This window comes from Camelus dromedarius, chromosome 3 (assembly GCF_036321535.1).
Source record: "Camelus dromedarius isolate mCamDro1 chromosome 3, mCamDro1.pat, whole genome shotgun sequence".
Taxonomy (NCBI): domain Eukaryota; kingdom Metazoa; phylum Chordata; class Mammalia; order Artiodactyla; family Camelidae; genus Camelus; species Camelus dromedarius.
Genome location: NC_087438.1, coordinates 97,587,430 through 97,615,219, shown reverse-complemented (window position 1 = coordinate 97,615,219; position 27,790 = coordinate 97,587,430). Strand labels below are relative to the sequence as shown.

The window sequence follows — 27,790 nt, the reverse complement described above, 5'->3', positions numbered from 1 at the left end:
CCCAGCTCCCACTGGCACCACATCAACGCACACATATACACTCAGATTATACAAACGAAGAGGAGATGAGGATCAGGAGACAACTGGGCCACCAGCCCTGACCCTCCCCGCAGGCTGGCCTGGGGCTCTCTAGCGGCGTCCTCTCTCCCTGGCCCAGACCCGGCCAGCCCAGGCTTCCTCTCTCGGCCCCATCTCCATGACAACCGTATCCTTCGGATGCTCCAACCGCCAAGGAATTGATCTCAAAACGTAGCTTTGTTAGCAGACCCAGGCGGGCACTGAGGGCGGAGGGCGGCGCCCGCCACCCAGCATGCTTCCCCCAACCCCAGCACCCCCATCCCCGGCCCCCAGCCCTGCTTCGGCTTCGGGAGGGGCGGGGTCCCAGAGTACGCGGGCCCTGGGGACAAGGTGGTCCCGTGGCTCCACTCACCGCTCCTGCTCCCAGGCGCTGGGTCCAGCCTCTCACGGCGGGGCCATGCGGAGGCCGCCGTCCGACTCCGCCGCCGCCTGTCCGGGCTCCCGCGCCCGCTTCTATCCTTCCCTTCAGGTGTGAGAGCCGCGGCTGTGGAGAAGCTGAGCAGAAATGGGGGGACGGACGGCAGGAGGGAGGGAAGGAAGGAGAGAAGGAGGGAGGGAGGAGCGGGAAGGGCGGGGAAGAGCGGGGAGGGGGGAGACTGCGGGCGGAGCGCGCGGGGAGCGCAGCCGGGAGGCGACAGCGGCCACCCAGGCTGCCGGCCCGCCTGCCGCTCTGCACTGAGGGACCGACCGTGCGCCGTGACCCGGCGGGGAAGGGACGACCAGCCGGTCCGGCACCGGCCCGCGCCGGCCCTTTAAGAAAGTGGGGGAGGGGAGCGCTGCGAGGTTCCGCCCCCCTCCTAGCCCAGCCGAGCTCCAGCTGTCCTCTAACCCCGGGCCAGCCTGCCAGACCCAACACCACCCCCTCGGCGGGACCCTCGGGCCACAGACCCTGAGCTCTCAGGATCCGCTCGGTCCTCCTCGGGGTGAAGGCGGGAGCGGATCCTTGCCCTCCTCCCCTGGTCTGCTTGTGGTCTGATTCCTTGCCTCTACCGACGGCCCCCCAACACACACACACACACACACACACACACACACACACACACACACACACACACACACACACACACACACACACACACACACACACACACACACACACACACACTCTCTCGCCCAGGAGACCTAATCAGGCCGAGAGAAGCGAGGAGTGCAAGGGACCAAGGTGGACAATCTCAGAGAGAGGGAGGCTGAGCCCTAGCTACCTACCTACAGAGACAGACAGAGGGACAGAAAGACCTGGGGTATGGGGTGAGAAGATAGGCCTGGACAGAGCTGGAAGGAGTGCAGTGAGGACAGGTGCAGAGGAGAGGGACAAAGGGGAGAGACCCTGAGGCGGGTAGAAGGGAGGGGCTGCAGAATCCCTTTGCCAGGTCAGGGGCCCAGCACTCGGGGCTGCAGAAACTCTCTCCCCAGGAACCTGCCACATAGGCCCTGCTAGTCACCACTTTGAAGCCCTCCCCGCCTCCAGGACCCTAGCTCTGAAGACGGTTGACAGTATCGAACCTGAGCTAAACACTAAAAATTACTTCCTGGCTGTAAGGCTCTTACAGGACAAGGTTCCACCTCTCAGAGAGAAAATGAAGGGCCCACACCCACAGGGATCTAGGGAGACCAGGACTTGTGGGGAGGCAGGGCAGGTGGGCAGGCCACCTCCCACAGAGGAGGGAGATCAGGTTAGAATCAGGCCCTACCCAGGGGCTGCTCACTACACCCAGCTCCTTCCCACCTCTGTACCTGTGCAGGTGTTCCACCCTCTGGTCAGGCCTTGATCCTGCTGAGCTCAATGAACTCCTACTCAATCCTCAAATCCCTTCTTAAATGCCTCTTCCTCCATGAGGCTTTCTCTGATCTTCTTTCCACCCATACACACACAGACAGGGACCCTCTTCTTAGGGAGAAGAGGATGAGAGAAGAGAGAATTGCTGACCTGAGAGGGGTGTTTAAGCTGCCCAAGTGGCAGTAACTGGAGGTACAGGGTCTGAGCTATGATCAGTCTCCTCCCTTTTCCAGATGGGCCACAGCTGGGGTCTCAATCACCATGGTGATACTTCTGCTATTAACTATGTGCATCTACCATGTGCCAGAGTCCTCACTAAATGCTTTCCACATGTTATATTTAACCTTCAAAACAATCCTACAACCTGTTTTACAGACTCCAAAAGCATAAGCCACGAGGTCTGATCTTGCGGACACAGCTGGGCAGTTGAGAGGGAACTCTGGCCACACCCCTTCATGCCCATCAAAACTTAGGGCATTCTGGAGCCCAGAAACAAGGGGGCCACTCTACTGCAGGAAGCCAGGGCCTTCTTGAAGGGCACAGAGGGCTTCCCTGCTGTCCTGCCCTCTACGTTCTAGTCTCTGCTTCCTGGAGGCAGGGCTGGGTGGCAGTTGGCAAGCAGCAGGGGCTGTGGGGGGAAGTGGAAGTGCCAGGGCTTTGCTCCCCATCCTCAGGACCCATGACCTCAAGTCACAGCTGGACCACCTTTCCGAGCTTCCACTTCCTCATCTACCCAATGAGGATGGTCACAGCCCTCCTTGTGGGGCTGGGCCAGGGATGAAAGGAGCTGATGTGCTCAGTGCCTACCCACCCAGGACCTGGCCCACAGATGCACCCAACAGGCCACGGCTCTTCCCACTGTAATGAGGGACCTAATCATGGAATCAATTATTTAATCTCTGTCCACCTAGAGGGACTGTGAGCCTCCTGAAGGCATGGTCTGCCTTGTTCACAATGTATCCTTAACACCTAACACTCAGTATGGCTTAATAAATATATGCGAAAAGGAAAACCAGCTGTCTCCCCACTTAATCTGGGCCAGGCTGGTAGACAGCACCTAGTCCCTGGCCTGGGTCTGCTTCCCAGCCCTTGAAATTCCAGGAGCCTGCTGCAATGGGCATGAGCTGGCCAGGGCCAGGAGACGTGGGTTCTAGTCTGGCCACTGCTGGTTCCCGGCCATGTGGCCACGGGCAGCTATATCCCATCCCTGACCCTCATTTTCCCATGTCAAGTGGAACTAGCTCAAAGGGCTCAAAGGATTGTCACAAGGCCACAGGTGGGCTCTTTGTGAGGAGAGTGCTTTGGGTGCCATGGGCATGGAAGAGAGGGTCATTGTTATTACTCCTTGTAGCTACTTTTGCCTTGAAAGAGAACAAAGCCAGCATCGTCCCACCCAGCAGCCAAAATACACTGTATTCCCCAGCATCCCTGCAGGGAAAGAAGCCACAGCTTCTCTCATTCCTCCAAGAAACTTCCCTTTCCTCCTGAGGATGAGTCTCAGGAAGGCAGGTTCTGGAGGCTGAAAAGGGGCAGGGGACACAGTTCCCAGCCACTCAGCCCACCACAGCCTCTGCCATGGCCTCCATTCCCAGGGTCATCCTTCTACCTGACCTCCTGCCTCCCTAGGCCCAGGCAGGGCCTCCTGCTCTTCCTCAGCCTGAACAGCGTGGGGGCATCTAGGGAGAAAACGAGGCCAAGACCTGAGACCTACCAAGCATTTGGGGAAAGCATTTGGGTCCATCACTGGCTCAGAGAACACCTGAAACACCCAATTTTCCCAAGTGCCAGCTGGAAGACTGAGGCCTGGGGAGGAGAGGCTGGGAAGGGCTTCTCCAGGCAATCCCAGGGTGCTCAGTGAGCACCTGCTGTGTGCCCAGCCATGCTCCAACCCCACCCCCAAGATAAAGGCTTCAGGCCACCTGTCCAGTATCTTCTCCTGACACCTCCCACCTCAAATGTGATGTTCCAGGACCTCTGACTCTCCACACTAACCAGACCTAATGACCTCACTTTGCTTATGCTGGTCCCCTGCCTGGGATGCCTTCCCCTTCACCCACCCCCACTTGGCTAGTTCCTCTCAACCCTACAGCTCCTTCCAGCTACTGTCCCATTTCTTTTTCCCCATTACAGCAAAGCTCCTTGAGAAAGTTGGCCATGTTCTCCAATTCCTCCCCTATTCCCTCTTTTTTTTAATTTTTTTTATTTTGGGGACTTTTTGTTGTTGCTGTTGTTTGGTGGTTTTTTTGGGGAGGGGTAATTAGGTTTATTTACTTTTTATTTTTAATGGAGGTACTGGGGATTGAACCCAGCACCTCATGCATGCTAAGCACACACTCTACCAGTGAGCTATACTGTCCCCCACTCCATTCCTTCTTGAACACACTCCAATCTGACTCTCATTCCTCATCCACACTCACTCCACTGACACTACTCATCAAAGTCACTAATACAGCTGCTGAATACGGACATACAGGTTGGGCACCACACAAGGGTGCCTGAGGGGCTAAGGAGTGGAGAGGGAGCTGAAATCCAGCCTGCTGTCCTCTCACCATGCTGTGTGCCTAGTTCAAGGCTACCTCTGGCTGGGAGAGGGACACCTTTTCACTTACACTGAGGTGTCTCCCTTTTGTGTGCCTGCACAGCCGGGTCCACCTGTATAGGGGAGGTACAGAGAGGCCACTTCTTTCTAACATTTGTACAAAGGGACTAGACAGACGACTAAGGCCTGGTCCCTAGTGACCACTATGATGCCAAATCCAAAAGTCAATTCTCAGACCTCATCTTAATTTATTGGCAGCATTTGACACAGTTGATCACCACCACACCACACCCCCCCGAGAAATATGTTCTCCCCTCAGCTTCCAGAACCACACTACCCTGGTTTCCCTCCCACTTTCCAGGCTATGCCTTCTCATTTTCTTTTGCTGGTTCCTCCTCCCCTCCCTGACCTCCAAATGCCGATGCGCCCCAGGGCTGTCCTCTGTCTTCTCCCCTTCGCTCTCCCACCTTGAGCCCACCTTGGCTTCAAGGTCCATCTAAACCCTAATGATTCTCCAGCTCCAAACTTAACCCCCTGAGGTCAGACCCCCAAGCCCAACTGCTGGTCTGAAGTGTCCACTGGGATGTCCAAAGAGCAGCTCCAACCTATCCCAACCAAAGCCTCCTCTTTGCAGTAAATGTCACCACCAGCATCCTTCCATCAGCTCAGGCAGGAAACCTGAGAGTTATCTTTGCTTCACTTTCTCTCACACCCCACTGCCCCACCTGGCTCAAGCCACCATCCTCTCTCACCAGGATAATTACTGTAGCCTCCTAACTGCTCCCCCTGCTTCCACACAGCCACACAACCAACATTCCCAACACCACAGCCAAAGGGATCCTGTTCAGCGGCAGTCAGATCATGTCATTCTTCTGCTCCAAATCCTCAAATGACTCTCTGGTCATTAAGCCTTAAGCTGAGTCTTACACTGGCTACAAGGCCCCGCATTATCTGGCACCAGTCACCTCTCTGACCTCACACCTCTCCTGGCCTCCTCGCTTTTCCTCTAACACACCAGGCACATTCCTACCTCAGGGCATTTGCACTTGCTATCCCTGTGCCTGAAACCCTCCTCCCTGGGGTAGCTGCATGACTCACCCCTTACCCACTTCAGCTCTTCATTCAAATATCACCTTCCCTGACCACCCTACCTAAATACTACCCCCTCCCTCACCCACCTCTCCCTTTCCCTGCTTTCTTTTCCTCCATAACACAGATCTGTATACTACATGTTGATTCTAGTTATTGTCTGTCTCGTGACCACCACGACCATTACTGGACCATAAACTCCAGGAGGGCAGGAAATCTGTTCCTTCACTTCTGTATCCTGAGGGCCTAGAACACTGCCTGGCACATTGTAGGCCCCCAGTAAGCACTCAGATAATGAACACACCAACAGACAAAGACAGAAGATAACTGCAGATACTAAAAAAGTGCTTTGAAACAAATAAACAGAAAAAATGGGGCTGTGACTGCACCTAGCTGGAAGGGTGGGAACTCCTTCAGCCAGGTAATCAAAGGAGGTCTCTCTGAGGAGGTGTCCCCAAGCTGGGCACACACCTCTCCGGGCCCCCAGTGCCATGGTCTTCCTCCATCACGGCACATACACACTGGCCATTACTGTCTGGACTGGATGATCCAGGAGAGCAAGGACCCTTCTCCCTCCTCTCTGGGTCCCCAGATCCTCCTGACCCTAGGGCCAGCACACAGGAGGCACCCAAAAGGTGATAAAGCCCAAGAATGGATGCTTGAGCAATCATGGTGGAATCCACGCATAGCCCCTGGACTCTGGCTGGGCCCAAGGTAGGGAAGCCATGTGGTGAGGAGTAGGGCAGGGGGCCAGAGTGGCCAGAGGTGGAATCCTGGGAGCCTCAGGGTCTCACCTGTACATCCCAACATTACCTGCCACTCCTGTGTTAACTAGGAGGGAGTGTACGGTGGAAAGACCCTTCTTGCTGGCAGCCCCTGGCTGTGAGGGTAAAGATTCATCCATTCCTTCAACAAACATTTACTGAGCACCTATTGTGCGCCTGTTTGCCAGGCCCTGGGAGGGGGCATGCAGGACTCAGACGAAGTCCCTCTCTCCACAGCACAGACGATTTTCCAAGGGAAATATCCCAGTAGGTGGAGCTTCCTAGAGAATGCTGCTTATCTGCTTCACTCTATTTACCACAAGATGAAATCAAATTTTAGGTATGGGTTTTACTAGTCTCCTGCCTACAATCTCACCAAGACTGTGAATCTTATTACTAGGGGACCTCCAGCATCTAGTAAGGGCCTGGAGTGTAGTAGGAGCTCAGTAAGTGCTGAATGGATGGATGGATGAGTGGACAAATCAGTAGTAGAATATGAGCAGGCCCCTGAAGAAAGTGACAATTTGAGCTTGCAGCCCAAAGGAGAAGGCAGGGCACTGTCTCAGCAAGGTAGGGTAGAAGGAAGGTCCCCTGGAGGAGAGCAAGGCCATGGGCAAGAGGGAAGGGAGACTGCTCAGGCTCTGACAGCTGCCTGGCCCATCCCCTCCCCCAGCAAGTGTGGCCCTGCTAGCACTGGTCCAGGGCTGGTGGACAAAGCCCCACAAGGAGTGCCAGGGACTTGCGGTGTTTAGAGCCAGCCGGCTGCAGGCCCAGGGCACAGGCAAAGCCTGGCCCAGAACTTTGTCTGAGAGCCTTTGTGGACCTCTGGGAGCCCATCCAGGAGAATGCCGGGAACTGGCCAGGGTGAGATGGGGTACATTCGCCTGCTTCTGGAGGTCCAGCTGGCCATCCAGGCCTGGGTTAATGGGGGGGGGGGGAGGTAAGGAAAGGATCTCCTTCTGCCACTCAAAGCCTTACCCTTGGGGAGCTAACATCACCCCATCTCAGGAAATTAGAGCTGCTAGGATTACAGTGGCCAGTAGACCTCATCCAGGTTACTGAGGCCCAGAGGATAGGGCTCAACTGGGGCTCACAGAGTTAGGGTTAAAGCCGGCCCTCACCCCAGTGTTGCCCCAGGAAGCCCAGCCGGAGGGAGGAGGACAAGCCTTTTTCAAAGCGAAGGGACACGAGACGTGTTGAGTCCGGCCTGGGGAGACGCGGGGAGATGCGGCCAACGGGGAAGGTCCCGGGAGGGCGAGCTTGGGAATGGAAGGGTAGCCCTGCGAGACCCACGAGCCTCTCTGCCTCCCTCTGCTGGCCGCACTCGGGATTACCAGAGCGTCTCGCGCGCGTCACGGAGCCACGCACGGTCCTGGGTCCTCCGCGCTGGGCAGCCCAGGATTCTCTCTCTCAATATCTCTCTTATCCAGAAGGGAAGCGAATAGAGGTCATATGAGTCATCCCCCTGCCTCAGCACCAGGCCCAGCTGCGCCCGAGGTCCAGTCGCAGTCCCTCTGTAACCAGCCTGTAACCAGTGCTGGGATGCTCGCTCGTACAGGAAGTCCTTTACCTGGACCAACCTGAGTATTTCCTTAACTTGGCTCTGGTTGTCCCCGAAAGCCATTCTCTTCCACAATACAGACGGAAAACTGAGGCATCACTGATTATCCCACGGTGACCCAGGCCCGCTCTTCCTTGGAACTGAGGGGAGTGCAGGTATCTCTCCTCAGCGCAGCCGGGAAGGACAGTCTAACTGGCTGAGAAGCTGGAAGCCGCCCCGCCCAACCCCTTCCGGCGCCCTTCCGAAAGCAGTCAGTCCAGGAACCGGATCTTATGGTATCGGAGCGCCACCTGCTGGTATCTGTGAGAATTGCACCTACACTACCAAGCGCAACCACCGGCTTGGAGACCGCGGGTAATAACCGCAGCCGCTTTTATTAAGACGGTTCTGTGAGCCAGGTTCATGCTAAGTTCTTGGCATTATCTCATTTCACACATTATCTCATTTCATCCTCACAGCAACCCTATAAGGTGGACATCATGTATTCCATTTTACTCATGAGGACACTGAAACTAGGAAAGTGTCCTACCGCAGACCATACCTCAAGTAAAAAAGAGCCCAGACTCCACTCTCTGGTGTGTATTTTGTCCCTGGTGTGTACTTTAACTGGACCCTTCCGCCTGCACTGGAGTGGATGGGGGCAGTGACAGCTGGGAAATGAGCTCTATAGGGGTGACTTCCCCCTTCCTACATCCCTCCCCAACCTTGGGTACAATTCATCTCAGCTTAGTATAGCAGGATCCCTCAGTCTGTCTTGTCCCATCACTATGCTTGTCCTTCTCTCCTGACAGCTTGAGAGGTCCTCTACGGCAGGACCAGGGCAAATCTGTTCCAATATCCCCTCCGTTCAGGACTGATAACTGAACCTACGACCTCGTGCATGCTAGGCATGCGCTTTACCACTGAGCTAAACCCTCCCCCCAGATGTTTTGAAGTTAAAGTCAATAAGATGAGATGAGGAACTGGGTGTAGGATATAAGAGAAAGAGGAGTCAAGAGTGAAGCAAAACGTGAGAGCATGAACAACAGCAAGGATAGAGCTGCCAGGAAATAAGAGGGGAAGCGGGGGAGAACGTGTTTGAGGAGGACAGGTGGAGGCTGAGACATCAGTTGGCCACCCAACTGGAGATGTCAGATAGCCAGATACATGAGGAAGGTCTGGGTACTGGACATTCGGGAGATGGACATTCAGGAGAGGTCATGGGGCCACCTAGGAGCGGAGGAGTGGGGGCTGTGTCAGAAGGCCAGGAGAGGAGCCCTGAGGGCCTCCCATATGAAGAAGTGGGAGGGGAGAAAAGGGAGAAACAAGCAGGGCTCAGAAGGAGTGTCCAGAGAGGTAGAAGAAAAGCAGGAAAGCGTGGGATCCCGTCACCAAATGAAGAAACAGCATCAAGGAGGAGAGAGATGGACCAAGTCAAATGCTACTGATGGATCAAGTGAGATGAGAGCTTAAAACTGACCTCTGGATTTAGCAACATGGATGTCAGTGGAGACCTTGACAAGAGCCATCTTAGTGGGAAGGGTTGGTAAGAACCTGATGAGACAGGAATTATGAAATAATAATTAACAAGCTTGATAGCAGCCTATTCACAGTAGCCAAAAGGTGGAAACTTAAGTGTCTAATAGATAAATGGATAAATAAAATGCCATAGAGGAGATCTTCAGAGGTATGCCACTGAGCTCTGTCCTTGGCCCTAGACTTATCTGGTCCATAGGCTTCATTTGGTTTTTTAACCAGTAATCTGGATGAAGACCTAGAGGCATGCTCACTGAGCCTGCTGAGACTGGAAGATGGAGGGAGATGACATCTGAAGCCATAAAGAGGAAACAGAGTGAGTGGTTAAGACCATGATGTCTGGATCCAAACTGCCAGGCTCTATTCCCAGCTCATTAATGACTGAGTCAACATAGGCAAGTTACTTAACCTCTCTGGGCCTCAATTTCCTCATCTCTAAAATAGGGATAATAGTAGTTCTCCAGTCGGGTTGTTCTGAAGTCTGAATGAGTTAGCGCGCCGAGTTATATGGTAACTATATGTGAGTTTGCTAATCTCATCACTATCAGGACTGGACAGAGGGTTAAGTCAGAATGAACAAAATTGAATTTAATGAGAACAAATGGAAAAAAAAATCAAATTCCAACAAAGTAACTGTACAAGTTCAGGGTCAAGAAGACCTGGCTGGGCACCCATCCATTCATCTGTCCATGAGAAATGGCTCAAGGTGTCCAGTTGATTTCCAGGGCAACTCAGCCAACCCTGTCATTATGACCTTCAGCAGTAGTCACTGAGGTATAGCACCCAAAACCAAGGAGGTGACAACCCCACCGTGTTCTGAACTTCAAACTTAGTGGCGAAGATCATCTTTTGTTGGAGGGAGTGTAAAATGGTACAACTTTGTAAAAAGATCGAGTAGTTTCTTATAAAACTAAACACACACCTAAACTATGACCCAGCAATTCCATTCCTAGGTATGCAAGAGAAATGAAAACATATGTTCACACAAAGACTTGTACAAGAATGTTTATGGCAGCTTTATTTACAATGGCCCCAAACTGGAAATGGCCCAAGTGTCCATCAAGAGGTGAATGGATTAACAAGCTGTTATACATCTATACAATGGAACTCTACCCAGCAATAAAAAGGAGCAAACGACTGACATATGCAATCATGTGGATGAATCTCCAAAACATTATGCTGAGTGAAAGAAGCCAGACACAGAAAAAGAGTGGATACTCTATGACTCCATTCTTATGAAGGTCCAGAATGGGCAGAACTAAGCTACTGTGAAAGAAACCAGAACAGTGGGGTCAGGGGGTGACTACGAGGCTTTCTGGAGTGATGCAAATATTCTATATCTTGATAGGAGCTGGGGTATACAAGTACATGCATTTGTCAAAACTCAACGAATGATATACTTAAGATTTGTGCATTTCTTAGCAGTCTACCCAGGCAATAGAAATAAAAGCAAAAATAAACAAATGGGACCTAATTAAGCTTACAAGCTTTTGCAAAGCAAAGGAAACCACAAGCAAAACAAAAAGACAACCTGCAGAATGGGAGAAAATATTTCAAAATATGAGACTGACAAGGGCTTAATTTCCAGAATATATAAGCAGCTCATACAACTTCATAAGAAAAAAAAAAAAACCCAATCCAAAAGTGGGCAGGAGACCTAAACAAGCAATTCTCCAATGAAAACATACAAATGGCCAATAGGCACATGAAAAAATGCTCTATATCACTCATTACCAGAGAAATGTAAATCAAAACTACAATAAGGTATTACCTCACACCAGTCAGAATGGCCACCATTAAAAAGTCCACAAATGATAAGTGCTGGAGAGGCTGTGGAGAAAAGGGAACCCTCCTACACTGCTGGTGGGAATGTAGTTTGGTGCAGCCATTATGGAAAACAGTATGGAGATTCCTTAAAAGACTTAAAATAGATTTACCATATGACCCAGCAATCCCACTCCTGGGCATATACCCAGAGAGAATGCTAATTCTAAAAGATACATGCACCCCAATGTTCATAGCAGCACTATTTACAATAGCCAAGACATGGAAACAACCTAAATGTCCATCGACAGACGACTGGATAAAGAAGCTGTGATATATTTATACAACGGAATACTATTCAGCCATAAAAGAAAATAAAATAGCGCCATTTGTAGCAACATAGATGGAACTGGAGATTGTCCTTCTAAGTGAAGTAAGCCAGAAAGAGAAGGAAAATTACCATATGATATCATTTATGTGTGGAATCTAAGAAAAAAGACAAGTGAACTCATTTACAAAACAGAAACAGACTCACAGACATAGAAAACAAACTTATGGCTACCAGGGGGAAGAGGGTGGGAAGGGATAAACTGGGAGTTCAAGATTTACAGATGCTGGCTACTATATATAAAACAGATGGGCAACAAGTTTACACTGTATAGCACGGGGAACTGTGTTCAATATCTTGTGAAAACCTATAGTGGAAAAGAATATGAAAATGAATATATGTACGTATAAGAATGACTGAACTATTATGCCGTGCACCAGAAATTGACACAACATTGTAAACTAACTATACTTCAATAAAAAAAAAAGATTTATGCATTTCATTATATAGGTTTTTGTCTCAAAAAAGCAAAGAACCATACACAAATATTGAGCTCTAGTTAGTGATATGCATGTTGAAGTGTTGGGGGGTGAAGTGTACCTGCAACTCACTTTGAAATACATCCAAAAACGAAGATGAACTGATGGAGAGAGATGCACAGACGATGAGAAAGCAAACACAGTATAATGTAAATTGTCAATTCTGAGTGGTGGCTAGATGGGTGTCGCAATAAAAGGTATTCAATTTTTCTGTATGTTTAAAATTGTAATATTAAAATATTAGGTAGAGAAGACAACTGATGGTTAAGGGGTGGAGAAAGGGGCACCTTCACGCAGCTGTGACCCATCAGGGGCCAAAAGTGGCGCCACCTTCTGGGGAGCAATTTGTCAATACGTATCAAAAGCGTTAATGTCCCTGCTCTTCAACCCAGCAGTTCCGTTGCTAGGAATGTATCTTAAAAAAATTAAACATGGATGTGGGCAAAGATGTAGCTACAAGGCTTTTAACTGAAACATTAATTATGATAGCAAAACGTCCTAAATGTCCTAAAATAGGGCGTGGTCAGAGACATCACAGAGTCTTTATGCACTGGAATATTTGCAGCAGTTAAAATGGCACATCACAAATATTTGCTGAAATGGAAAGACATTCTCTCTCTATATATATAAACTAGTTGAGAAGGAAAAGCAGGTTTCTGGGGTTATTCCCCTCACTAAAGGTCCCAGCCCGCAGAGGGTGGGAAGGGATAGACTGGGATTTCAAAATTGTAGAATAGATTAACAAGCTTATACTGTATAGCACAGGGAAATATATACAAGATCTTATGGTAGCTCACAGAGAAAAAAAATGTGACAATGAATATATATATGTTCATGTGTAACTGAAAAATTTGTGCAACTGGAATTTGACACAACATTGTAAAATGATTATAAATCAATAAAAAAAAATGTTAAAAAAATAAATAAAAAGGTCCCAGCCCATGACACAGGGTACTCAGTGCACCACCCCATCCCATCCCAATCCCTGGAGTTATTGGGGAGCTTTAATTTCTTCTTAGTACAGCTGGCTCTGTTTCCTCATTCCCATGAAATTCTCCATTTCCCATCTGCCTCTCACCTCCTGCACACTGTCCTGTTTCCCCTGTACTGTCTCTTGGGAACACCCCTTATTCCTTCACACGGCCAGTGCCACCCGCTGGACTCACAACTTGACTGATACCTGGGGCAAGGGGAGCATTCATGGTGTGATTGATCTTGTGAGGCGGGGGGCATCCCCCAGGGGGTCAGGATTGCAGCCTTTGCTCCCTCATTCTAGAGGAGGCCACTGCCACTGGAACCTGGATTTGCCCCACTCCCACGACGCCAGCCCCAGGCTCGGGGAGGACGAAGATGATGGACAGTGAGAGCGAATGATTGTTGAGAGCTTGTGAGGAGGGCAGTGCTTCGGAACCATTTCCCCTCATCTCTAGCATGGCCCTTGGAAACTCAAACTTCTTTCTTTACTATCAGAATCATTTCCTTCTCTTTGTTCCTTTCCTCAACCTCCCAGAACAGACCTGTCTTCACAACCAAATGACCCTTCAAAGTGTTAAGTTAAACAATAACTGCCTTTCTCCCCTAAAAGGCTTCCTACCACCAGCTTTTGCCTTGCGCTTTATTAACACACGCATTGGTGTCAGTCTGGAAGGAGACTCCTAAGGAGCTAAAAGGGCTTGTCTTTGGGTGGTGGGGTTGTGACTGTTTTTCCCTTGTGTGTATTTTCTAATTTCCCTACAACAAACCCATATTTTCTCGTGTATTGAGAAAAAAGCAGTCACTACAGAAGCAGCCATTCTCATCCAAAGTATACCCAGAGGAGAGCTGCTCATGAGATGAAGGGCTAGAAAGGTGCTTTATGGGGTGCTGGGGCCACTGAAGCTGGAGAGAAGGTGGGCATGGGGGTGAGAGGGCACAGACCTCTCTGAAGCCAGCTGGGGCCTGCGTGCAGCAGACAGGGGTGCGTGCTCTGTGCTCCACAGGGTGAGCGAGTTCCAACGAGACAGACAGGCCAGTTTGGTCTCACTAGAAGGCGCTGTTCTACAATGGAATGGGCTGCCCATTAAGGCAGCGAGCCCCTTGCCACATGAGATGTGCAAGCAAAATGGACAGTTGTCAAGAGGGTTAGAGAGATTTCTAGGCTGACTAAGAGAATGGATTAAGGGTCTCTGAAGTCCCTTAGAGCAACCCAGAGTGAGTTTTTAGTCTCCCTGACTGAAGTGTCAAAGGAGCTCAAATGCTATTTCTGACATTGGTGGCAGAGAGGGTGATCAGGGAGGACTTTCTGGAGGAGGAGGCTTCCAGCTTCCCATCATCCCCGTAACCCTGCTGCCCTAGCCCTCAGCCAAGGGGAAGATCAGAAAGGGGGCTGATGTTGCTATACATTGTTTTTCCCATGGTGATGGGGGCATACAACTGAGCTGAACCCAGAACCCCTGAACGCCTCCTCCCCAGGGGCCTCTGGGAGGGGTCTCAAGTCCTAGCCTCCCTCCCCAGGCTGCCCTGGCCCTGCCCAAGAGGGACTGTGCCCTGATGAGGCAGGGAAACTTGGGGTGAGGTAAGGCCCTAGAGACAGATAAACAAGCCAGAGCTCATGCGCAGATGAACTCACTCAGGGTAGGGCAGTGTTAGGGCACAGGCTGAGAGGTCCAGCAGGCCTGCTCTGAATCCCCTGCTGAGTGACCTTGGGCAAGTGGTTCCACTTCTCTGGGCCTATGAGGATGTGGCTGTGAAGATGAAATGAGATGCCCTGGATGGCGATGAGCTCATGGCTTCCTTTTTTTCCTCACACACACACAGCCACTCGGAGGCGGAAACAAACCGCAGAGCCCCGCAGAGGTTCACCCCAGACCTGCCTGCCCGTGTCCCCCAACCCCCCAACCTTTCCTCCGCCACCCCTCGGCGTCCTCGGCTGTCCCCACGCGGCCCTTGTCGGTACTGCAGCAGCTGGCCCTGCTCACCCAGTCTGGGGCCCCCACATACCTTGATGCATTGCAAAGGTGAGGTATGGAGACATCTCCTGGTCTCTGGCGGGCATGCCCTGGTCTTCAAAACTTCAAAGTTTTGTCGTCATTCTCAGAGCCCAGCCTCAACCCTAGGTATGGCTCTGGAATCTCCTTGCTGGTTCCAGGCCAACGGTAGGAGCCCGAGAAGCAACACTGAGCCCTGCTGGCTAGGGTGGCCAGTGTGGGCAGGAAGGAGGTAGGCATAGTAGTGCTTGAGAGAGAAGTTCACAGAATGATCCAGGGCCTCTGGGAGTGTCCAGACACACATGCAAACCCACATGCCCAGGCCTCCGCATGCACACATGCACACGGGCACACACCCGCAAGCACTAAGCGCCCATGGGCACGCACTGTCCCTCCCACACATAGGGACATCACCACTCAGTCAGCCCCTTTTTCCAAGCAGCCATCCCTCTGTCCCCTGTGTTCCCCCTCGGCCCACCTCCTGCCCACAACCTGAGGAAACCAGTGATTACTGTAAATTGAAAATACAAACTCCTTTCTATGGCCTAAAGCCCTGGATCACCTAGCCCACTCAGACCACATCTCCCACCTCCATCCCCTCCCCATTACTCACTATTTCTCCAGCAAAAACAGGCAGCACTCAATCACACTGCAGGTCCCCAGTACTTATTACTTCCTCTCCCCAAAATGTTCTTCCTCCAGATCCTCCATGGCTGCCTCCTTCCCTTCTTTTAGGTCTCAGTTTAAATGCCACCTTCTTCCAGAAAACCAGAGCTAAGAGGCTCCCCTCCCTCCATTCTCACCAAACATGTCTCCTTCAAAATGGATATTCTGTTCATTAGAGAAATACAAATCACAACCATCTGACATCCATTAGGATGACTACTAAAAAAAGAAAATGCAGAAAATAACAAGTGTTGGTGAGGATGTGGAGAAATTGGAACCCTTGTGCACTATTAGTGGGAGTGTAAAAGGGTGCAGCCACCATAGCAAACAATATGATGGTTCTTCAAAAAAATTAAAAATAGAGGGGAGAAGATACAGCTTAGTGGTAGAGTGTGTGCTCAACAAGCTTGAGGTTCTGGGTTCAATCCCCAGTACCCCCAGTAATAAATAAATAAACAAATAAATGAAACTAATTACCTCCTCCCCCCAAAAATGTTTTTAAATAAATAAAAATAAAATAGTTGACCAAAAAAAAATTTTTAATTAAAAATAGAATTAATAACAATTTCACTTCTGGGTATATACACTAAAGAACTGGAAGCAAGTTTTGAAGAGATATTTGTACATCCATGTTCATAGTAGCATTATTCACAATAACCAAGATGTGGAAGCAACCCAAGTGTCCATCAGTAGATGAATGGATAAATGAAATGTGGTATGTACATACAATGGAATATTATTTAGCCTTTAAAAAGGAGGGGGATTCTGACACACATTACAACATGGATGAACCTTGAGGACATTATTCTAAGCAAAATATGCCAGTCACAAGAAGACAAATACTGCATGATTCCACTTATTTGAGCCACATAAAGTAGTTAAATTTGCACAGACAAAAAATAGAATGGTGGCAGCCAGGGTCTGGGGTGGATGCAGAGAATGGGGAGTTATTATTTAATAGGTAGTTTCAGTTCTGCAAAATGAAAAGAGTTCCAGAGATGGATGGTGGTGATGGTTGCACAACTATGTGAATGTGCTTCATGTCACTGAACTGTACACTTAAAAATGGTTAAGATGCTGATTTTATGTTATGTGTAGCTTACCACAATTAAAAATAATAAATTTTTTAAAAATCAAAACTTTTCTTTGCTTGTTCAATCCTGCCTCACTCATTAAACAGTGAACTCCAGAAGAGCAGGGCTCTGTCTGTGAGGTGCATCTACTATGTGCTGCCAGTCACCAAGGACAATGGGAACAAGACAGACAAGGTGTCCACCTACCTGAGGCCCACAGCCTGGCAGGGACGAGAGAAAGATGCTGAATAAATGAGTAAACAAAATTATCACCTATCAAGTGAAATGTAGAATGGCTTCACTAGAGAGAAATCAGCTGGGGCAGTCAGGCACACCATCCTGGAGGAGGTGACATTTATGCTAAGACCCCAGAAACGATAGTCAGTCATCAAGCATCTGGGAGACCAGAGCTGCAGAGAGGGAACAGCAAGTGCAAAGGCCCTGAGGTGAGCACAAGCCATATGCTAGAGGAAGTAGGAAACAGGGTAAATAGGAAAAGAGGAGGACTCAAGAGAGGGAAAGGGATGGAGGGCATTGTTGGTGGCAGGGAGGAGGCCCCACCAAGTCACTAACCTCCTCTTCCACAACAGGTGAGCTCCTGTGAATGGTGGCCTCTAAGTGCCATGTGGGACACTAAATGCTTTTTATGCATTAGCTCAGAGAATGTTCACTGTGGTCCTGGGTGCAGGTGCAGTCATTGTCCTGTGGTATCAAAGAGGAAATAGAGTCAGAGAGCTTGGGTGAGTTGGTGGGACTAGAGCCAGAGGCAAACAGTGCAGAGGGAGGCTTTACTACCCCCCACCCCCCATCCCCTACTGCCCCCCGGCCCCTGTGCAGCCTGCCTTCCCCCAGCCCTTCAGAGACCCAGTCTGAGGAGGCTCTTCCCTCCCACCTAGCTGCACTCCCATGCCCACTCCCTCTGCCTCAAGAGCCAGGGCCTTCTACAGGCCTGGGCTGCTGGCTGACCACTGCCAAAGGGTTTCCATTGCTCCCTTCACTGCCTCCCAAAAGCAAGCCAAGGAGAGAGAACCCACCCCCTCGCCCTCACCCACTAGGGGCAGCGCTGGGAGAGGGAAGACAGAAGCCCTCTCCAGCTTCACAATAGCCTCCTCTGAGGCTCCTCTGCAGGTCCTGTCCTTGGGGAGGCCCGTCTTAAGGTGAGGGAAACAGGGACCCCCTGGAGCTTGCAGGCTGGATGGCAGCCTGGTAGTCAGTGAAGATGTCCTCCAAGGCCAAGGACAGCATCATCTTTAAGCCTGAGGGGACTGTGCTGCCCTAAACCCTGGACTGTGGTACAGGGGGAGAGCGGGACCCCCAGGGAGAGCCTAGGCCTTCCACCAGCTGGGAGGGATATAAAGAAAAGGAGGTGGTTCCATCTCCTGTCTTCACTCCTGGGCTCAGGGAGCCTTATCCACCACCCTGGCGGCACCACAGAGGGAACACCCAGTAGTAGGGAAGCCTTGGTCCCCATTCTCACAGCTCCCCATCCTAAAATAGACATGGAGGGGGTCTTCCACTCAGAGCCCATTACACTTCAGGACCCTGCAGAAAATGGAAATGCACAGTCTCTTGTCCAAAAAGCAAAGAGAAAGTGCCTAATTTTAAAGGCACTCAAATATAAAACTGAATATGGGAAGAAGGTATAGCTCCGTTGTAGAGTGTGGGCCTAACATGCATAAGGTCCTGGGTTCAATCCCCAGTACCTCCATTAAATAAATAAGTAAATCTAATTACCAGCCCCTGTCTCAAAATAAAAATAAAATAGTTGGATAAAACTAATATATATAACGCTTTTCTCTTTCCTATGTGGTCTATCTCTCGACTTGTCATGATGTTTTTTATTTGCTATTTAATGTCATTCTAAGTAAAGAAAAATTAACACCTTTGACTAGCATGACCTTTACCCTTCACCTTTATATTGTGCAATGCCAATTTTAAATGCAAATATAAGGACAGTACACTTTTATGCAGAATCATCAAAATTATATGGTTTGTATTTTGTATGCACATGTATTTCATTTTTACCTCAGGGGTGGAAACACCGCACAAACTCAATTGTTTTTATTTCACTTGGTTCCTGCACATCTACCAATACTCCCTACCTTTGGCTTACTGATTAGTAAGGAAGGACTGAAAGGAAAAAGGACTGAGGGTTTCTCAATCCTTCCCTGTGCCGTCTTCATGGTCAGCATATGGTGTTGGCTTCTCCAGGGAAATAATACCCTGGTAGGGAAGAAGCCTTGACAAAGAAGCGGGACAGGGGAGTCTGAAGAGTTACTACGGGGCTATGACACTCTGGCCTGGCTGCTCCTCATGGAAGACCCGTGGGACATGAGGGCATGAAGGTGACAGGTTGTCGTGGGAGCTCTGAGTTCCCTCCATTGGGCCTTATTCCACTCTGACCATGCCACCCCCTGCCTAGAACCTTCTGTGGCTCCCTAGTGCCCTCAGGATAAAATCCATAGCTCTATGCCTGAGCCCCAAGGCCCTGCCTCCCCTCCCACCACTGCTCATTGCCATACACTCTACTGCAGCCATAGCCCTGCCCTCTTTGAACTCTGAGCTTGGGGCCTGCTTTTCTTTTCCTGCAACTAGAATCCTCTTCCCCATCAAGCCCTGATTTCTGGCTAATGCATACTCATCCTTTGGGTCCTGATAAGAATATCACCTTCTCCAAGAAGATTTCCCTCACTTCCCAAGCTGAGTCAGGCACCTCCCCTGGACTCTCACAGGCCCCATACTCCCCCATCACTGCCCAGCAACCTGTCTTCTTCTGTCACTACAGACGGGCTCTGAGAAAGCAGGACTGGCTCCATTCAGGTCAATAGCCCTAAACCTCAACACATATTAGGTGCTCTATAATGGTTGTTGAGTGAATGCCTGAGCTCACAGCAGTGGCAGTCCTTGACTCTGCCCAAGCTATTGTCTCACAGGTCAGGCCCAGGCCGGGGAGGAGGGACTAACAGGCATGACTCACCTACTATGTTCCAGGCTCCAATGGCACTTCGCATTCTGACCTCATTCTTTACTCTCATCCTGCCCAGGAAGGGGGTGTCCTTGTACCTGTTACACAGATGAGGAGACAGAGGATGGGACCATCCTCTTTTCTCTCCAACCCCACCCCCCCACCCCCACCCCCACCATCACACACATACATCCAAGCCCCAGCCAGAGTGACCAGACAAACAGCCTCTCAGCCAGGCCAATCCAGATGTCCTATTTTCTTGGCCAGTCCCAGAGAGAACACAGTCCCAGCTGGGGCCCGTCCCATCCTTTCTCCCTCCCCCCTCTTCCTCCCCCTCCCCACTTCCTTCCTTCCTGCTCTTGGATATTCCCTTTGCAGGAAAGGCCGCAGGTTCCGGGGCAAGGCCCCCAGGTCCAGCTGCCCAGGCCAGGACACATGCTTCCTCCATCAACTAGCCCTCTCTGCCCTCCCTGGGGGCCGGAAATATGATCCAGGCCTAGGGAACATGGGAGCATTGCACAGGGGACAGCCCAAGGTCATCTTGTCCCTCCCTCAGCCTCCAGCCCCAGCCCAGTCAGAGGAGTTCTAGAGCTCATCCTGGAGGCCTGGAGTTGGGCACTGAGCATGGTAAGGGCTCATGGTAGTCACTCAGCCTGTGAGCTGGTCATGATTCTTCAGGAAGACCCTGAGCATTTGTCAACATAATGACCTCTGGGATCTCACGTGCTGAGTCACTTTACATAGCGCCCGGTACAAAGTGAGCGCTCAGCTGTCAGTGTCTGTGATCAATATTATTTTCATCAACATCATCATCATCAGATTTAATCCTCACAACTATCCTGGGAAGTAGATAGAGTTTTTAATCCTCATTTTATACATCAGGACACTGAGGCTTAGAAAGAGGGAAGCGACTTGCCAAGGCTCCTTCGGCAAGTATCAGAACGGAGCGCAAACCCAGATCAGACCCATAGTCTTCCTCTTTCACCGCTCAGCTGCCCACCCATCTATTCTTGGTGATTCCAGCATAATTCTTTACCTGCTGGGTGCCTCAGTTTCCCCATTTACGCAGTGAGGAGGAAGATGGAAGAGGCATCTCCAATGACCTATAAGTCTAAGGGAACGCACTCACTAATCCACTGAGCAGAGGCTTGCTGCGTGTTATCCTGATGCCAGACCAGAGACGGGCACAAGAAAACATTTCTGTCCTTGGATGGTCCTACAGGCCAAGGTCACCCAAGTCCAGGACAGACTGCAGGAGTCTAACCTGGATCCTACCTGCTGTAGCTCCATCTATTTCCCCAAAACACAGAAAAGAAAAAACCTCAGATTGTTGGAGAGGGAAAGGGCACCCCAGGACTGCTGAAGATTGGGTAACAGGTCCAGTCTGGTGGACAGAGAACTGAGGTGTGGCAGGTGGGCCGAGGCAGCAATGGGGTCAATTCAGGGGTAGGTCAATCGATGGGGATCCCATTGCTAAGGGTTTAGGGCCAGGCAGGAGCTGCCAGGCCTGGAATGGAGCTGCATCAACCTACCGCCACCACCCCTCAACTCCACCCTCGCCTTCTACAGGCAGCACACCCCGCATAAAAGCCAGAATTGCTGAATCCCTGAGTAGAGATCCATTATCTTAGCCTACTCAGCACTCTCCCCCACCATTACCAGGCCCAAGCTCCCTAACCAATGTTCTCCCGTATCCCAAGCTCCAGTCCCTGTGCCTTACCCAGAGAGGGCACTGGATTGGCAACAACCCCAACTCCCAACCATCCGTGTGCCAGCTCGAGGACAGGCCCAACAAACTAGGACTCTGGAAGAGAAAGGAAAGGAACGTGCCACCTTGTCCCCGCGCAGCAGCCCAGGGAGCTGCGCTGCTCTATGGCCACCAGAGGGCGCGCGCGCCCTCCCAGAGCCGAAACCACGACGGCGGCGGCAGCAGCGGGCCTGGCGAGGCTAACCGAGGATAAGGGATGAGGGTGCGGTCACTCCCAGCAGGACTCCCCCGAAATGTAGTCGCATTCTGGGGGCGGACTCAGGCTCCGAAAACAAAGGTCTCAGATGCAGCCCCTCGACCTCCACCAGGGCCGCGCCCCGCGCTTCGTTCTTTGACTGACTGCTCGCGCGCCCTCTCCTGGCCGCTGAGAGCACTACGTTCTGGAGGAGCTCGGCTGGGGGTGCTGGTGGAGGGAACTGGATTTACCGGAAAGTAGAGAGGGGCAGGGGATGTACAGCAGGAGTACTGGGTTGTAGTGGTTATCGCTGGGTGAAAAGGAGAACCGGGAAGGTACTAAGAACTACATTGGATGTGCAGGGTACTGGGTGGGTATGAGGAGGGCACTAGGGGCCACTAGGCAGGTACTGGGGACAGTGAGTCATCCCTGGGAGATATTAAGGGGAACCAAGCCTAAACTAGAAGGAGGGCACCAGATGGTTACTGAGTAGTAACTGGGCGAGGGGCTGAATGGATATTTGAAAATACTGAGCAAGCACAGGGGGAGAGTGGATAACAACCAAGAGGGTACTTGGAAGTACTGGCAGGCCCTGGGAAGATACTGGTTGAGTACCAGAGGCACTGGGTGGGAACCGAGAAGGAGGTGGTCATTGAGCCCACAGTGGGAAGCACTGAGTGGGTTTCAGGGTACTGAGGACATGGGCATTACTGGTGAGAAGAAGGGATACTGGTAGACATAGGATGAGTACTGGAAGTCACTGGGCTTGCACTCATCCCCTGGACCAGGACAGCACTTCCCCAGCAGTACCTCTGTGCTCCCTCATAACAGCCCCTCGAGCCAGAATCATTGTGCCATTTTCACAGCCAGGACTTAGATCAGAGATGTCCCTTGGCCAGTGAGAGTCTCCTGCCCTGACCAGAACCTGTTCCTGATTTCCTGGCCAGAAGTGGGGGGAGTACTGCACATGGACAGAGGACAGAGCCCTCATATTGTATACCTCCCCCAGATGGAGAGGGAAGTAAAGACAGGTCAGCCCCTCATCTCTAGAAAAATAAGGAGCCCCCTCCTCAGTCCCTCCTACCAGGCTTCGGCCTCCTGGCCCAGCTTGCTGGCTGCTCGGCCGGGAGGGGCTGCCAGGCTCGGCCTCCTGCCCACTGCGGGGCGCCGGGGGAGGGCGGCGCGCGGCTCGAGATGCCGCGTTGCCATGGAGATGCTGCCGCATCCTGACTGCTCCTGGCAACGGGGTCCCGCAGCCAGGCAGGCGCTCGGCGGGGACCCCAGGGAGCGGGCGCGCCAGGCTGCCCACGGCGCCGCCAGACCCCCGAGACACGGATACGAATCCCCCACCCACAGATACCCCTCACTCATACTCCCACGGCTCACACATGTACACAGGCTCCCCAGCTGCAGCAGCCCAGGCGAAACTGCAGCCCAAGCCCGCCCTGCAGCCCCTACTCATTAATTCAGCAAACATTTGCCGATCGTCTCAGTGCCAGGCGCGAAATGGCCACTGCGGCTGCGGCGACGAGTCACACGGGGACGCAGCGTCAACACCCCCCCAACTCACAGCCCACAGAGGAGGCAGACACAGAAATAGTGCGATCAATACTGTGACCCCAACAACAGCCACCCGCTGACTGTGCTAAGCCCTCTTCATGCAGCGTCTCACCCAAACTGCACTACTCTTAGGAAGCACTGTGAGAACCCCTTTTCACAGATGAGTAAACTGAGGCATGGAGACCTCACTTATTCACCCGATGCCACATAGTGTGGCCACTGGGATCTTAACCACTTCCCCACACTCCGCCTGCAGGGAGTGTTTCCAGGGTAGAGATGAGGGAGGACCCAGCTCAGCTGGGGAGGCAGCAGGGAGAATTTCAGACTCGAGCTTGGGGACCTAGGAGGAAATGCAACTCTGCCAGGCTGAGCAACATGAGACACGGTAGGCCAAGAGGCCAGCCCAAGCAAAAACCTAGAGAATTTAGAATGGCAGGCTGAGTGTGTGGGAGAGCAAGGGCAGAAGATGTGGTTAGAAAGCTGCTTGGAGGTTGATCTGGGAGACTAGGTATGCCAGGCCAAGGGGCCTGGACTTCATTTCTAGAGGAGTAGGAAGAGGTGGGGTGCACTGACTGTTGCTCTGGCAACTGTGGGGAGGGGGGCTGGCCCAGAGTGGGGTGAAGCTGGGAGAGTGGGGAACCATGGCCATCATCCCAGTGAGGGACAAATGGATCCAGCCCCTGGCCGTGGGGTCCAGAGAGGAAGCAGGACACCTCCCTCTTGCCCTCCCAAGCAGATTCTTCTGCCTGAACCAGAAACCCAGGGAATGACCCCAGAGCTAGAAGTATGATAACGTGGGGACTTCGGGAGGGCAGCAAATAATAACATGCTTCAGAATGAAATGACGAAAAGACCAAGGCTAGACCCCTGGAAGGACTTCCAAGAGGAATAAGTTTGAGTTCCTGAGAGAGGCCAAGGAATCCTTGAAAAGAAAAGAGCCCCTCGCACATATGGGCATGGAGCAGACAAGCTGTCCCTTCCAGACCCCTCCTGCCACAGTTCTTCCTCCCTGGCCTGTCCAGCAGATCGCGTCTGGGGCACCCCTCTGAGGAGACACAGTATCCATCCCCTAACCACCCCCCACCAAGGTTAGCCTAATTTTTTCCCTTCCATGGATTCAGGTCATTGCTCCCTGTCCTCTCTCTGAGGCGCCACGGAATGTGACTAATTCCCTCCCTTCATTTACAGGTCCTGTTACCTGGGAGGTATTTATAGCACGACAGCTTCCCTCCCTCCCCAGCGACTCAGCCGCTCTCCCCCCAGGCCATCTCTCTCCCACTCGGCCAATCTTTGACTCCCCTCTCTTCTGCCACCACTCCACCACCCCCTGCAGCTTCCCCCCACCCTGCCATTCCCCTACAGGAAGAGAGGCAGGCTCAGGTGGGAGGGGGCTAGCCCAGCAGCGTGGCCTTTCTGAGTGGAGTGCCACCCGCAGTGGGGGATGCCCCTCGCCTCTTGAACACCCCAAATAGCAACTTAGGGGCCAGGCTAGGGGGACGGTGACAATTGGCCAACCCTTCTGTGATCTCACCATGCAGTCTGATACTTATAATAGGTAGCAATTATTGAGTGCTTTTTATTATAACCTCTAGTTTGCAGATAAGGAAACTGAGGCTCAGAAAGGCCAATGACCCCCTTCAGGTCTGTGTAGCTGGGGTGGCGTACTCCTACACAGCCGCCCTCCAGAGCCCTGCCAGGTGTGTGGGAATACTGGCTCCAAAAGACAGGTTGGGTGGGGTAAGGACTCAGGGATGGCTAGGGGGATGCCTGACCAAAACATACCTCACAGAGCCAGCAGCGTCCCCCCACCAGTCACAAGCCATGGCTGATCTGCCCAGGGGTTGTCAGAGAATGGCATCAGATGGAAGTTATGGGGCTGCAAGACACTGCCAGTCCCACACAAATCTCCTTCTCCAGGCAGGGGCGCTGAGGAGCTGCAGTGGAAGGCCACATGCCTAGCCAAAGACCAAAAAGAGAGCCCTGTGTCAACAGAGGATGAGTGCAGAGAAACTACAGCAGAAGGGAAGGAAGTCAGACCCCAAGAAGGACTTACAGGTATGGAGAACCAGCTGCCCTTTCACATCCTCAATCTCACAACTGCCCCCTTTTCATAGCTAGGAAGACTGAGATTCTAAGAGATGAAGAGACTGGCTCAGCTTTTCCCAGATCCTCTGACCAGAAATTCCACAACACTGATAAAGTGGCTTTGTCAAGATTTCCGGGAGATGGGAGGGAATGGAGGAGGAGGCTGAGTTCAAATCCCAACCTTGTACTCACAAGCTTGGTGACATAGAGCAAGCAACTTGGCCTAAGACTTGATTTCCTTATCTGTAAAATGGGCTGACATCACCTGCCACTCATAGGTGATCATAAGGACTCAGAGAGGTGAAAAGGGCAGAGCATTAAGCATGGGGCCTGGCACACAGTGGTAGCTCCAGAAATGTTGGCAGGTAATACTGTGGTTTGTATTCCCCCCACCCCCTACTGCTTCCTTCTTTCTCAGATCTGAGCAAAGTGGCCACATCTTTTTCCTGAGCCTAGGGCAGCCTGAGGATAAGGGCTGTGCTTCTACCATCAGCCTACCACAGACTATCCTTGGGACCACAAGATCCCCAGGCAGGCTGCTATTGGGAAAGAACATTCACTGCTATCATTGTTTTCATTATCATTGCTATATCATTCTCTGTGGTTGTAGCCCCATCAGCACTCACCCAACTAGGCTTTTGGTTCCCACACAAACCCTATCTGGGGGGTCATGCTGGGTCCAACAGCCTCCATTGTACCCCCTTTACCACTACGCCCCACCATGGGGTGCCAGGAACTGGCCTGGAAGAAGAAAGACCCTGAGTCATTCTGATTCCTGCTTCAGGAAGCCAGAGCTGACAGTAGCCTAGCCAGCCCCTCCAAGAGAGACATCAAGGGCAGAGCTAGATCCCTGGAACTCTCCAACAGCCCAACCCAGGGACTGAGCACAGCAGCACCAGAAGCCAGATTTAGGAGGCGAGGCTAGTGGTTGGGCCCTGACAGAACAGGAAGTAGCAGCGGAAGGCATCTGTGAGCATCCTGGTGGATCTCCATCACCCTGGAAGAGAGGGAGCCTCACCCAAGTTACAGCCTCACACAAGGCTACAGACTCAAGAGAGGTTCTGTCAACTGCCAGCCGTCACACAGCACATGGTAGGTAGGGGCAGGCATACCTGCTCAGATGGCCACATCTATTGATCCTCATGTCCTGAGTGGACAGCCAGGCTCAGGGCTTGGGTAGGGGGAATGGAAGCAGCCAGCAGCCCTGTCCATGCTGGCAGATAGAGAGTGGGACCAGGTATCCCAGGAGATTGGGGACAGAGGTCAGGGAGCCAGGTAGTGGAAGTGAGGCACTCTGGGCAGCAGGGCAGTGCAGTGGGTGCTGCCTAGGACTGAACATCACAGGCTTTAGTCATCATCCTGGCTCACCCAAAGACCCCTTGGGACTTTGGGCAAGGCCCAGCATCTGAGTCTCAGTTTCCTCAGTCATGCAATCACAACTCTAAGCGCCAATGTACCCCCTGGCAGATCTGAGTCAGGCCTTCCCAGGCATACCCACAGTGCCAAGAGGATGAGGGGCTAGCGAGGGGTCTGCGCCCAGGCGACCATCCCTTCCCCACCCATGGGCACCTAGGGTCCTCGAAGAAGAAACACGGTGTATACAAATAATTAAACAGAAGAATTGGAGTGATTAGGGCAGATGATTATTGTCAAATTATGATTTATCTTGTAGTGGAATTAGTATTCCCCCAAAGGGCCCGGCGTGGCGCGGCGCCCGCCACGGCCCGTGATTAATCGCCGTCTCCAGAAGGTCACCTCCAGCCACTGCAGATTAACTCAGTGGGGAAACTTCTTTCCGTAATTCAAGCTGTTGTTCCCACAACCTGTCATCCGCCGCAGAAAAGGACGATTTCGTCAGGGAGCCCAGGGTGGGGGCCGTCCGCTCCCGGAGCCCCTCCCGGCTGTGGACATGATATATGGTGCGTCCCTACACGGGTGACCACGAGGGGGGGCAGCGTCCGCCACGGGGTGGGCAGCAGGAGGCAGGAGTAGGGGGAGCGTGGGGGGAATGAGGCGCCGCCAAGCAGAAGTAGGCTGTGAGAGGAGAGAGAGCACGGGCGGTGGCAATTAGGAAGAAAATTGGATTTTTCAGCGTCCAGAGGCAGCTGGGATCTGCGGTGTGCGGCTCAGCCACTCCCTTCCCCAAGGCACACAGGCACCCAGCTCCAGCCAGGCAGGGACTCCCCAGGAGGGACAGAGGACAGGGGGACAATGGACCTCCTTCTGGAAGGTAGGAGGTGTAGAACCAACAGACGGCAAAAAGAACCTGGTCAGGCCTGAGGCCGGGCCCTGCAGAGCCCTCCAGCGGAGAGCAGCTTTCCTGACCAGAGCTAGAGCCAAGATCCCATTTCACCAGCAGGAGACACTGCCAAAGCCACAGACTCAAGTCACCTGGGGCTGCAAATCATGGCCGCCTCTGTCTGGCAGCCCAGAACAGGTCTAGGAGGGGGCTAAGGATCTGTGTCTTCTTGTGCATGGAGAACAGTGGGGACAGAGCCCCCCACCCCTGCCTCCTCATCCCAGCCTCTGCCCATGCCTTAGTTGCCTGAGTGAGAGGGGGTGTGAAAGCACAAGTGCC

The 27,790-nt window shown here is 52.1% G+C and overlaps 1 protein-coding gene across 7 annotated transcripts in view; it reads right to left on the bottom strand.

Moving 5' to 3' along the window:
• PSD2 (pleckstrin and Sec7 domain containing 2) overlaps window positions 1-27,790 on the bottom strand; it is a 147,386-nt gene that overhangs the window by 65,125 nt on the left and 54,471 nt on the right. For 2 of the 7 annotated variants that reach the window (XR_010380379.1, XM_064484346.1), the window contains exons 3-4: window positions 19,637-19,722; window positions 431-17,361 (exon numbers count right to left, since the gene is read on the bottom strand). The gene's annotated coding sequence lies outside the window, so the exon portion shown is untranslated. Of the gene's footprint in view, window positions 1-430; window positions 17,362-19,636; window positions 19,723-27,790 lie in introns of those variants that run through there. The other 5 variants (XM_064484342.1, XM_064484343.1, XM_064484344.1 and 2 more) reach the window with 5 other exon arrangements.